Raw genomic sequence first — 12,747 nt, 5'->3', positions numbered from 1 at the left:
TTCTATTATAAGTATGCTATTTATTACTGATGAAATCATTGATTTTGGACAGTGTACCATACATTAATTGGTAGAGAATAGCTTTATGTATATCTATTTAAAGATTTTACAACCAAATCAATCATACTGTGTAACAAAACATTGTGTATAGTAGTTTATAATGAATGGTTTATATCTATCCTTATTTCTTTTAAGCTTAACTTGTACGTAATGTCTCTAGGCGTTCATGTACTTGTGTACAATACTCTGCGGTTTGTATTTCGAAAAGAAAAAGTTGTTAGTTTACAGATAATAATAAATATTTCAGCAACTGTACTAATAATTAGGTACTTTAGAATGCTTAAGGCGTGAGTGATTATATTAGAAACAACAATCAGGCAGGTTGACGTGTGAAAGGGGTTTAAAAGCAAAATTTTGCACCCTGTAAACGCTATAAAAGCGAAAAACGAGCCCGGCGTATCAACGCCTTTCCTACGAAAGCTCCCGCCCTCAGTCTCTTGTTAGACGCGTATCAGAACGCATGCCGGCCGAGCGGTAGAGACGTCACGATCCTTTACGCGAAAAAAAAAACAGAAAAAGCGCGGGCTTTTATTTTGACGTCTGTCAGCGCTAAAATAAAATATACAATTTTTTTTAACAATCTTAGCATTTAACCGAGAGATATTTGAAGATTTATTATAAATAAATAAAATTGAATTATAGCTTTTGTGTGTGTATTATTTTGGCAGTGATTAATTTTTGTTGTGCGTGTGTTTTGTGGGGCTGCGGTGTGAGCTGATACCTCCGATCGTCAGGTGTCCGAGTTGTTGAGGTCAGTATTGGTATGAATTATTACTGCGGTAAATTGTAAATAAACATATATCAGGAAATTTTTTTTTATTCGTACATTTGTTGCAGAATTTTATGTTACTAGATGATTTATGTGTGATGATGTAAACATTAAAATTTAACAACATTTTACAGTAAAACTATAATTTATTCCTTTATTTTTCATCATGTAAATAAAATTGATAATAAAGTAAATAAAAACGCTATAGATTAAAAATATTACTGCTGCATTTTTTTCTTAGTAATTTAAAAAATAAACAAAAATAATTAACAAAATAGAATGATTTAATATTTCTATATTTTCGTGTTTTAGATATTGAATAGTCTGGTTCGCATAACATCGTTCCCTGAAAAAGAAAAAAAGATACAGTATTTTTTTAAAAAAGATTAACTTATGTGTACAGATACATTATTAGCAATATACAGTTACAAATATTTTACTTATCATCAATATATAATAATAAACGTGAAAGTTATGAAGGGATGAATAAACAGCGCTTTTTCGGCGAAAAGCTTTAAAACTTTTACATCTGTTTCCAACCAGCCTGTATAAAAGAATTACACTGGAATAAGTTTTATTATTTTTTTTTATTACAATCTTTAAAATAGGTAGTAAATAATAATTCATTTTTATGTTTATATTTAGTAATCCGAATTTGGATTAATTATGTTACAATTACGTTGTTTATTATTTATTATGATATTTGAAACCATTGATTTTCGGAAAGGCTGTATTATATATTTACCTACGGCAAAGAAGTTATGTATTCACCTATTTAAAGCATTTACACCTATATTTAATCACATCGTATAAATTGTAAGATTCGAAGTTCAAATTACTATAAAAACGGAACTATGTTCTTGATTTTTTTTAAAATTTTTGAAATAAAAAACTTTTACGAATCGATTTTATTATTATCTGTATTTTAGATTTAAACCGTGTAATTCGGAATGTATGAATGCATGAATATTTCAATATCTGTACACAAGCGAGCCTCGGAGGAGAAGTATTAAAAAAAGCAGATGGCACCCACGCCCTCTATCGGAGGGAATAAATAAAATGTTATTAGATTTCATAAAGCGGCACCTGGGCGCGGACTGCCACAGCTGCCACAACCAATATAGAGTCATTAAACCCTTCGACGCCGAGGCGCCATTTTGGATACTTTTTCTTGTTTTCCCGCCCTTTTCTTATTTATGCTCTGTTCAGTTTCGTATAATTATTGTTATTGCTGATCTGCCCTCCTTGAGAAAACATTATTCAAGACCGTCTAATATCAAAGAACTAAGCCTTCAAGGACGAAATCGAATCGGAAATATGGATATCCGTGAACCAATTTAAATAACCATCATAGCGGATTCGTAAGTTGAAGTGCCTATGGGTAGAATAGACTTCCGCTGGGGACTTAGAGTTCTGGAGTGGAGACCACATACCGTCAAGCGCAGCTTAGGACGTCCACCAACAAGAAGGACAAACAACATTGTTCAATTCGCCAAGCGGTTTCAACCGGTTCTATTGGAAGTTTATGGTGGAGATCTATGTCTCATAGACTAAAGAAACCCTCCTACAAATGCACTTTTAATGCGATATGATATTTAAGACCAAATTACGTTTAACTAAAGTCATCAGAATGCGCGAAAGAAAGATTTTTAATTTTCCAAAGCCCCTATTGACATCAGTCAGGTGGGTTATGTATTGTGACGTAATTGGCGGGAACGGTTTACCAGTTGTTACGTAAAACAAATCATTTGAATTACTTTCGCAAAAATAAAATAAAAATCTATTTAAAATCTTATGTAATATTAAATAATTTAAATAGTGTTATAATAATAACGTTGGATATTCATATCTATTTTTATTACATAATGTATTCTCTGTCTCAAATTCAAAATAGAAAGGTTTGTTAGTTAAATATTATTAATTTCTGCTCCGCACTTTCACATTTTTTATTCACGGCTTTGTATTTAAAAATCAATTACAACCCTTGCGTGTTTATTTACGAATATGGATGGATTTATTTCTAGTTTATATAAAAATACACTTCATTTTTTTCTACCTCTTCATGTGAATTATTGATAAATAGGGGGACCGGAAAGTAAAGTCGTTCCCCTAATATAAGATATATAGTTGATTATAGTGTTTAACCTGGTTGCTCTTTACTATATCCTGTACTACTTACTTTAAGGATGACAGGACATTACTATAAACTGAAGGTTCCTGTAGATAAAGCCTTTGTCATAAATGTATTTATAGTGTTACGTGGTAAAATATATAATCTCAGGCTCTTAAAAGTTGGAAGGTTTTTTTCATAGCCTCCGTTTTTGGAGGCCTCTCGTACTTCCTTTATGGTACACATGGACAAATAAAATTAAAAAAAAATATTTAAAAAAATTTTACAAAATATTTTTTTCACAGATTTTATTATTTGCGTTCTATTTTTTCTCTTTCTCAATCTCATTTATTCATTTATCTTTTATTCTTCACAAACTCTTTAATTTGTTTAATTTTATCTTAAAATCCTTTTATTCATCATTTCACTTTCGTGGCCTTCCCATTTTGTATTACATTTTGTTCTGTTTTGCTTTATTTTCATTTGTTCCAATTTTTTTGCATTTAAATTCCTTTATGACTTTTACTTTCCTATTTTCTATTAATTTATCATATTAAGATTTAAGTTTCTATCTCGACTAGTTTCATACACTTTTGTTATTCCCTAAATTGTTCCTTTTAATAATCTCTTATATGACTTTTCTGCAATTCTCTAGAAAAGTCCAGCGACTATCCTCGTTGAGAAGAAAGTTGAAGTGACATTTTGTCGACTTGTTAATATTTAAAATCCAAGACTCTTATAAGCAGCATGGTGGTATCTCATTGATGCGTGTGAGACGGTAGAGATCATTGTCCTCGGTACCTTGAACTCTTACCAACCGCTGACGTGACGTATGATCTACGTGGTGTCTAACATGGTTGATTTGTTTCCATGTATCTTGTATTTTATCTGTACTTAGAATGTAGTAAAACTTTAGTTCATTATTAACATTGTTATATCAGCCGACAGACTCCCTCTGTAAGTCAAGGGCCTCTCTCAAAGATCGTCACGATATTTAATTGAATCAGGCGTTACCTCGCGGAAGTCTATGCTAAGTAAGAAAAAGACCAATATTTAGCCACTTCCGCACATGCAGAGGTAGTCGTGCAATAAAGTGCACCGCCTGCGAGCCCGCTGATAAATGCGTATGCGGCAAACAATGCGAATCACACAACCGCCACCGCCAAATTACTCAACACGTGTTACACCCCTCCACGGGGCATCTTCAGGAGTTATGTTACACCGATTAGTGTCAAACACAGAGTGAAGACTGAAGAAACAAGACTCTGTGTTTGTCTCTCTGTGATCGTCACGATGACCGGTATTATGCTTATAAAGTATTTCACTTTATACAGGATGATTGGAAATAAGTGTAAAGGGTACAAAACGTTTTTTATGAAAAATGTTATATACATGTATTACACTCATTTAACGCTTTTACATCTAAAACCAATCATGTATATAAAGTATTCCAAAGGCGTCGTCAAGTTACGTAATAGTACATATTAAAATTTGTCCGTAAATCTTTCCGGCGATTTGGTTGGCGTTCCCGCTGGCGGTCGGCGCAGGTGTGGAGTACCGGCACCTGAGCTAATTGCAGTTTTGCGGGTAGTTAGCGAAGTAGTGCGCCCAGACGTGTCTCAAATGCTGAAACAAGTCGCTCTAATGTGGTAATCAGAAATAGCTAGCTCTTTAGCACATGTTCAGTTTTTTTATTTATGTTTAGTGCTTTTGCTGCATAAAGGACATCGAGCAGTACTTATGAAGACCTAGTGTCTTGAACAGGACCACTGTTCCGTTCGAATTTACATGCTTTTATGTGTAATGACCATAAGTAGAACAGTGGTAGAGTACTGAGACTTGTAATCACGGATCACGGGTTTAATTCCCGGCATACCATCTTATAGGATTCACAGTTAGTGCATTTATTGTATAGGATTGTCACTGGTCAAAAAAAAAAAACTGATTTCACCACACAGTCATCGCTAACTCGATTAAGGTATATAGCTCCATAGATATCTTTGATTCAAGTAGTGGAAGTGTATAAGTTGAAACGATGAAGATGAATAGTTTTATAATCGAATTGTTATTACAAAAATTATTAAAGATTTAAATAATAAGTGGACGCAGTCCACCACTGTATGGAAACCCAATAAAATAAGGAAACGAGGCAGATTCTGATGATCTTAAAAGAGCTGTAGGGCTATTGTGGACACTTTTGGCTTTAAAGAGGGACAGATGCAAGCAATTGGGGAAAGCTTACGCGACTGCATGATCCAGTATGTAAAACAAAATTTACATGAAATTGATAATGACTACAGTATATCTTAAGGGATTTTTTTCACTTTTCTGCGCCCACGCTGACTGAAACACGACATGCATTTTTCACATAGTAAATAAGTTCCTTAGAAAAAGCGTGCAAAAAGCGTGCAAAAAGCGTGCATAGAGCGTGCAAAAAAAAATCGTTTAAAATATTCATGTGATTTTAGAGATATGTTCCGCAACTTTAAAAAATCGTGTAAGTTAAAAAAAAAACTTCTAATATTTTTTTTTCAAGACATGGTGAAAAAGTAATCATAATTAAATCCATATTAAATACTCAAATATTTCTAAAACGAAAACAATTTGTTTTTATTACGAAATAAATTAAAATAAGTTTACAGACAAATTTCAATCCGTAAGAACGAAACATAAAAATTGAAATTACATAAAGTACAAATTGAAATTAATATTAAAAATCCATATTGTTATTAATTTTCGCTACTTTATAACACGCGTGCAAGTTAATTACTGTCTTGACCATAAAACATAATTTTTGGAGTTGGAAAACTTAGTATTCTTCCAATACTATTTTGTTACTCTATGAATAAGTTTATGCAACACCGCAAAATTTAAAACTTTTCAAAGTTTTTATATTTTTTTCTAAATTTCATACCTATGTACCAAAGATGTCGGGACAAGGCGACATAGCTTTGAGATCAACACACCTTCATCATACAATCCGAATAAGTATATATTTATGTATAAATGTTATTGACGAAAGCAAGAAGTGTCATAGCAACATGGCGTAGACGGACACTCTGTGCCTTTTTTTAGGCCCCTACAGAGATTTAATGGAATCAGGCGTTATCTTGCGAAAGTCCATCCTAAGTAAGAAAAGGACCAATATTTAGCCACTTCCGCACATGCAGTGGTAGTCGTGCAACAAAGTGCACCTCCCGCCAGCCCGCTGATAAATGCGTATGCGGCAAACAATGCGAATCACACAACCGCCACTGCCAAATTACTCAACACGTGTTTCACCCCTCCACGGGGCATCTTCAGGAGTTATGTTACACCGATTAATCACATTCTGTGTTTGGCACTACCTACAGTGATATCATCTTAAAGCCACATCATGATTTGCCTATTACAAACGACTAATAGTCATTTACTCTTCGCATAACATTGTTGGTTAGTGGTATTCTTCTTAATACGTCACATCAGTACGTACGGTAAATGAGGAATTGAATTAATGTTATATCTCTTCTCTCTGCCTACCGCCATCTCTTTCTTACATAATTACTCCGTACAAAGATTCAAAGGCAGTTTCATTGTAAAAGACTTCTAGATGTAGAGCCATTCACTCACTCTACTTGACCACAAATCTTTACGAGAGTCGTTACTTGAATTTAAGTTTCTATAGAGCGCAGTCTAAAATTATTAACAATTTTAAATAATTAGTTATTTACACAGACGAAATGAATGTTATGTAAATCTAAAAAAAAAAAAACGGATTGGGTGAATTAAGATTAAACGGAGGGATATTGGGGAAATGGATTCCGTTTGTTGTAACTTGGAATGCGGGCGAGATACGGGCGACAAGCTGCGGGATGTATTTTGTTTAAAAAAAGAAATTTTCACTTTTAAGAATAAGCTGGTAAAGAGTGTCTCTTTTGGTAATACGGAACGTAAATATGCTGGTACCATGTTATATTTGTCGTAAAACGGAACACGCTTTACGTAACGCATATATGTAACCAGTAGTGTTTATAAAGGATTATACTGCTGATTTTAATTCAATTTTTGTGCTACAGAAAAGAATTTTATACGCAATCTATAATATGAGACAGACTTGCTCAGATAAAAGTTTCGTTGAAAAATAATAAGAGTACATATTGCATATATTCATATATACATAGGGAGGGGAGATGAATATGTATGAGTATCATGCTGATTTTTACGTGAGATATAGATAATTTATCATAAGAATAAAAATGTAAAAATGACCTTAAAGGTATTTTCATCAGTAAGAATACCATTATAGATGAGTTCAGTTTAATTCTAGGATTTACTAACCATAGCTTTTTAAGCATTCTTCTCATATATGTAAGCACCCAATATATGTGATCGTTAAATTCAAAATAAAATGAATAAATGAAAAACGTTCATAGTTCGTTAAGCGTGAGATAAAAATTGCATGGTTACTTCGTTAATGTATTAATTATTTTGGTTGAATGAACTATAGAGAAGTTTTAAAAAATTTGTTTGTGTATTATTCAAGCATAAACACATACAGCGATACGCAATGCTTATATATTTATACAAAAGTTCCTCAATATATTTTAGGCCTTCGTTTACTTAGTTTCAAATCTAAAATTAATAGCATATTATTAAATAAATATTATTACAGCATTTAAGAGTTCTAGGTTAGAATTTGGCTGGTTGACTTATATACATGGTTGTTATTATAATGTACATATCAAACAATGTCAAATTTTATTTAAATAACAACTGTTGGGTTTCTGGTCGGTTTTTCTCAGCAATCGAGCCGCTGGTAGCTTACTATATATAATGTTAAAATAATCGATGATTAAAAAAGTGCTTGTAAATTTCGGAACTGGTTTACACTGCTGCTCCAGTGGCATTTGAGAATTTTATGATTGCGAGGGGATAGAACGCAGAAGGCGCTTATCCTAATCGACTGAAGGTAGCGAAGCGCAAGGGTTCCCTGATAAGCCTTGGCACAGGTTGCTATGATAGGCTAGTATTTCTCAAATCGTTTTATGCCCAAGGACAGCTGATGCCGCCCCCTACTTCTGCACCCAGCAAGGGTGGTTTAAGGTTCCGTACTCCCCCTTTACCGCCGCGTAAATCTAGTTCAACATATTAACATTCTTTATTTAACAAATACACTAGTTTTACAATTTCCTCGCCATTACCTAAATACTTGTATCTGATACGGGATCTTTGGTCATTTGTTTTGAAGTAGTAGTAGTAGGTTCCTTGACCATGTCATTGGAACAGCTAGCGGGGGCCTATCCACACCACGTCTATAGGTTTATGGTGGCACTCGAGAACTTTTTTGTTCTAACACGCTGTCATTTCAGACAAATTACATTGGTGACTTCGGTTTGTCGGCTAATTTCGCAACGAATCTCCGCACATAGAGTTATCGCTCTCAGGGTGACCTTGAGCTTTCTTGTAAAGCCCGCCGTAAATAGTATATTTTTTTAATATATATCTTTTATTATAATGAACAAACTAACATTTTTGCCTTGTGATTAATTTAAAGTTAAGAACAATACGGAAAGTTTTCTTTGACTTACATCGGTACAAGACTGGTGATGTACATGCGTTCCGGCTGGCATGATGATGATGATAGCTGACGGACCCCGGATTATCATCAACAGACACAATATAGGCTAGAGTGGAAACTTATTAAACTTTTAATTCCACTTTTTAATAATGATACCAACTGTAAAGTAATTAATATGGAGTAACGAAAGTGTTGTCGTGAAAAATAGTGTTAATATATCGGATGGTGGTTTCCCTATACATCGTGTAACGCACCTGTGGCCAAGGTACTATACTTAACATGCATACGTGGGAGAGTTGTTCAGCGATTTTTACTTAAACGTTACATTGTATAGAATTCGTAGGTATATTACATAATTCACAGTTTGTTATTCGAATCGATTGTTTGATTTGTCGTTCAAGTTTTGAAAGGTTACGTAGAAGAGGCGTACCTTTTAATATTTAAAATAATTAAGAACGCAATTGCCGGAATTATTAGATTAAAAGTAAATATAAGTAATAATAATTGTCAAATATGTTGCTAAAAAGTAGAGAACATCTCTACTGATTCGCCTATTTATGTCTTATTTTCGTAACGAAACGAAGGTTCTTAAAGAGGAAAAGAAATGTAAAAAAACGCAAGGAAATCTGTAAAAATAACGCTTTTAAATTTCAATGCAAACCGCGGAATAAGTTAAAACATCTGTCCGCAGCTGTCAAACATTTGACGTTTATCAAAACAAAAGACGTGCCGGAGTTATTTTTGGTTAATTACATTGTTAGTAACGTTGAAATAGAAAATTTATTTTGTACGTAATAGTTGTTTATTATATAAAACAATAAATATATAATGTGATCATTCTGAATTATGAATGTGTTGCCGGTGATGACATACGAATTCGAGACGCGGTCTCCCAGAAAGGAATAGAGAGAGCTATGCTCTGAGAAGATCCGTAGAAGAATCAAGATCGCTGACAAAATTTGAGGAATTGCTCGTCAGCGGCAGTGGGCGTGGCTCATTGCTTGTGCAACATATGCCATCAGGGCCGAAAGGTTCTCCACCACGAGCCGGTAGACGCGGCGTGGATAAGTGGACCTTCACTTGGTGGATCGACAACATAGATCGCGGGAAGTCGCGGGACGCCGAATGCGCAAGACTTGTTATCATGAAGATCTTGGGAGGAGATCTATGCCTTGCAGTGAGCCTCCAACATCTTAAAATAAGAAGATCATTCTGACATACTTTTATATTTATTATTTATGGGACTACTGCTACTACTAGGTTAATAACTGTTGTCATTATCGACATAGCATGAGTTCTAATCTACTATAAAGGGTATTTGATTATAGGTGTTAATACTTTGAAGTGATGCATGTATAATTTATTCACTGTTAGTAATATAGTAAATTCAAAAATCAAATGTTTCATAAATAATAACATAATGATAAAACAGTTACCAAAAATATTTTTAAAACTCGGGTTGCTACGTACTAAAATTGTTTACTAGCTACTCTTGCAGGTTGCCAGGAGTATTAGGCCTGTGAAACTAAAATTAAAAAACAAATTAATGTAACATATTTCAGTGTGATCACTTTATATAGAATGATTGGTTTTATGTGAAAGCTTTAAAGCTGCGAATGTACTTTCAAAATTTAATGGTTTAAAATAAGAACGTAATGATAATAGAATAGTAAAAAGCGTTTGCAAAATTTTGATTATTACATATTAAAATTTATCATTGTATTATTTACCGTCAGATTTCGTACTGTAAGTTATTGGCCTGTAACATTTAATTTAAAAAGTCAATTAATGTAACATATTTCAGAGTAATTACATACACGGAGAGATTGAAAATATGTGTTACAGCCTTTAAACTTTTTGCTGACATATAAGCTCTACATTTAAATCTTTTACACATATATAACAACCTATTTAATATAAATCTAGTATAGTATTATTATAAGATACTGTAAGCACGAAAGGAGAAAAATCGATGACATATATCTAAAATAAAAAAGTGAAAACAATACTGTGTCAAGATCAAGGAGACTGTAGACCCTGGTAGGCCTCTGGTATACGTTGAGAAACAAAGGCGGTGCCATCTGAGGAAACAAGCAAACATAAGAATAGCACGCGTCGAAGTTAGCTCAGGTGTTACTGCAACTACGTTCTGTATAAACACGCCGTGAATTTTAATTGCGTTGGTAATTGTTACGTTTTTGTGTTAAAAACATTATTTCTTAATTTGAATATCGAAATGGAGATCATTATTATTTCAGCCGTACAATATTCATTGCTGGATATAAATCTATGGTGGAGAAGGTTTTTTTTTAATATGAAGCCTCCGCTATTGGGACCTCTCCTTCCACCCCTATTTTGTTGGGAACAGGGTTTTTTATTTCTTAACAATTTTTTCACATGAATTTTTTATTTTCGTCCTCGTCTTCCATAATTCACAATATCTTTTTTTCTTCCTTCTATCATTCCATAATTCCATCTTCCTTTCTCAATTATTCCATTCCGGTGGAGAAGGTTTAACGTCTTTTGATGAACTTAAAATGGTTATCTTGTCAAGGTCCCACCAGGGTTGTGGGGTGGAGATCACGGACTAGTAAGCGCAGCACAGGAAGTCCAACCACGAGGACAAATGGCATTGTCTGTGTGGAATGTCTTGTCGTGGAATGATGTTTATTATTTATTTATTTATAATAAAAATAAAATAAATGGAAATTTTGGATACTATTTAATAGTTTGTATATTATCATCACACTGAACTACATATATAAATATCTTAGTGATTTTATTTATGAGCATTAATCTACAACGAGGAATATAGGAATTAGTGGATCTTTATCGAGTTTTTGCACTGTCTTTCTAAAAGCACAAACATAGAATTAATAAACTAGAAAATACGTAAAATAAAATAATCTAAATATATAGAGTTTTTGCATAAATAAACGCTTCGATGTCGGCAAAGTGGTGACACAACTCTCTGAAATCTCACAACCTCCAATTCACTTTACTTCGGAGGTTGTTGGGGGAAAAAGTTTATTTTTAACACGCCGTCCTCTCTGAAAATACACGGCGCTCGGTAAATCCGCGTGACAAATTAAGAAGAAATTTATTTTCATAATAGCCTTAATTGAAAGATGTTGACCGGTCATAGCTATGAACAATCAACATGTAATCTGATAAACAATAAAAATGTTATTTTGTATAGTGTTTTAAGTGTGAAGTTAACAATGGACTAATTCTTGGTTAATAAATCAAACAAAAAAGATCGATAGATAGAAGATAAATATACGCTTAATATACTGCGTTCATAATAGAATAATACATGGGGACGTCGCTTAAAAACGAAGGAGTTAGTGTTGTATAGACACCAATCAACGATATCCGTGAGGCGTGCGCTCCTATATTGTTATCCTGTTTAGAAAACAGTGTATTGAGTATTTATTGACTTTGAATTATTAACTAAGAACGCAGCCTTAATAGTTAGTTTCTTAAAATTGTTATTGTGTTGTATACTTTTCAAGCAAAACATTGTTACTTTTAATTTCCGGTGCACAGATAACGTTGATTTTTTTTCAACTTTACAACAGACGACGTACAATTCAGTCACAAACTCAAACACTACATTTTTAAATATATCGACATTGAAAAAGTAAGCCGAATCAAAATACTGGATATTTTGAATATATCCATAGAATCTCCAAAAAGTCTTAGAGAATTATAAAAGAAAATAAATGAAATCGGTACAATTACCAGTAAAATATATGTTATATGAGTTACGCACCCAAGAAAAATAGAGATATAAACACGCACACGCACATGCGCGCGCATATGCACACGCACGCGCATACGGACACGCACACACTCTCACACACGCACACATAGGTACATAAATTTTATGTCATGTTTAGGTATTAAATACTGTAACAATTTACTTACTTACAGTAACAGTGCAACTGACGTCGTCAATTTTTTTTTGATTTGACTATCACTGTTGTCCAAATGGCATTTGTAGATTCTCCAGATCCCAGGTGGCTGGGCGTAGAAGCCTTCCGGGGGAGCCTCGGCTCTGGTTGCTACATACAATTATTTCACAAGAGATATACTATAGCAATGCTAATTGGTTGTGGTGTGAAAATCAGCCCACTGAGATAAGAAAATTCTTGTCTTTGACTTGTCTTGCACGAGAGTTGGCAGGTTAATTGTCGACTTAACTAAATGTCAAACACTAACGTTTTACATTACTAGCACAATCTATCG

The 12,747-nt window shown here is 33.6% G+C and overlaps 1 protein-coding gene across 1 annotated transcript in view; it reads left to right on the top strand.

Moving 5' to 3' along the window:
* Positions 1-733: 733 nt before the first annotated feature.
* nvy (CBFA2/RUNX1 partner transcriptional co-repressor nervy) overlaps positions 734-12,747 on the top strand; it is a 99,473-nt gene continuing 87,459 nt past the window's right edge. Inside the window, exon 1 of the mRNA XM_068769094.1 lies at positions 734-811. The gene's annotated coding sequence lies outside the window, so the exon portion shown is untranslated. The remainder of the gene's footprint in view (positions 812-12,747) is intronic.

Source organism: Battus philenor, unplaced genomic scaffold, assembly GCF_028537555.1.
Source record: "Battus philenor isolate CCGP_79_NKW_IND1 unplaced genomic scaffold, ilBatPhil1.0.hap1 SCAF_27, whole genome shotgun sequence".
NCBI classification, from domain to species: Eukaryota; Metazoa; Arthropoda; class Insecta; order Lepidoptera; family Papilionidae; genus Battus; species Battus philenor.
The sequence above is the reverse complement of the archived record's forward strand: the minus strand, read 5'-3'. Positions and strand labels throughout refer to the sequence as shown.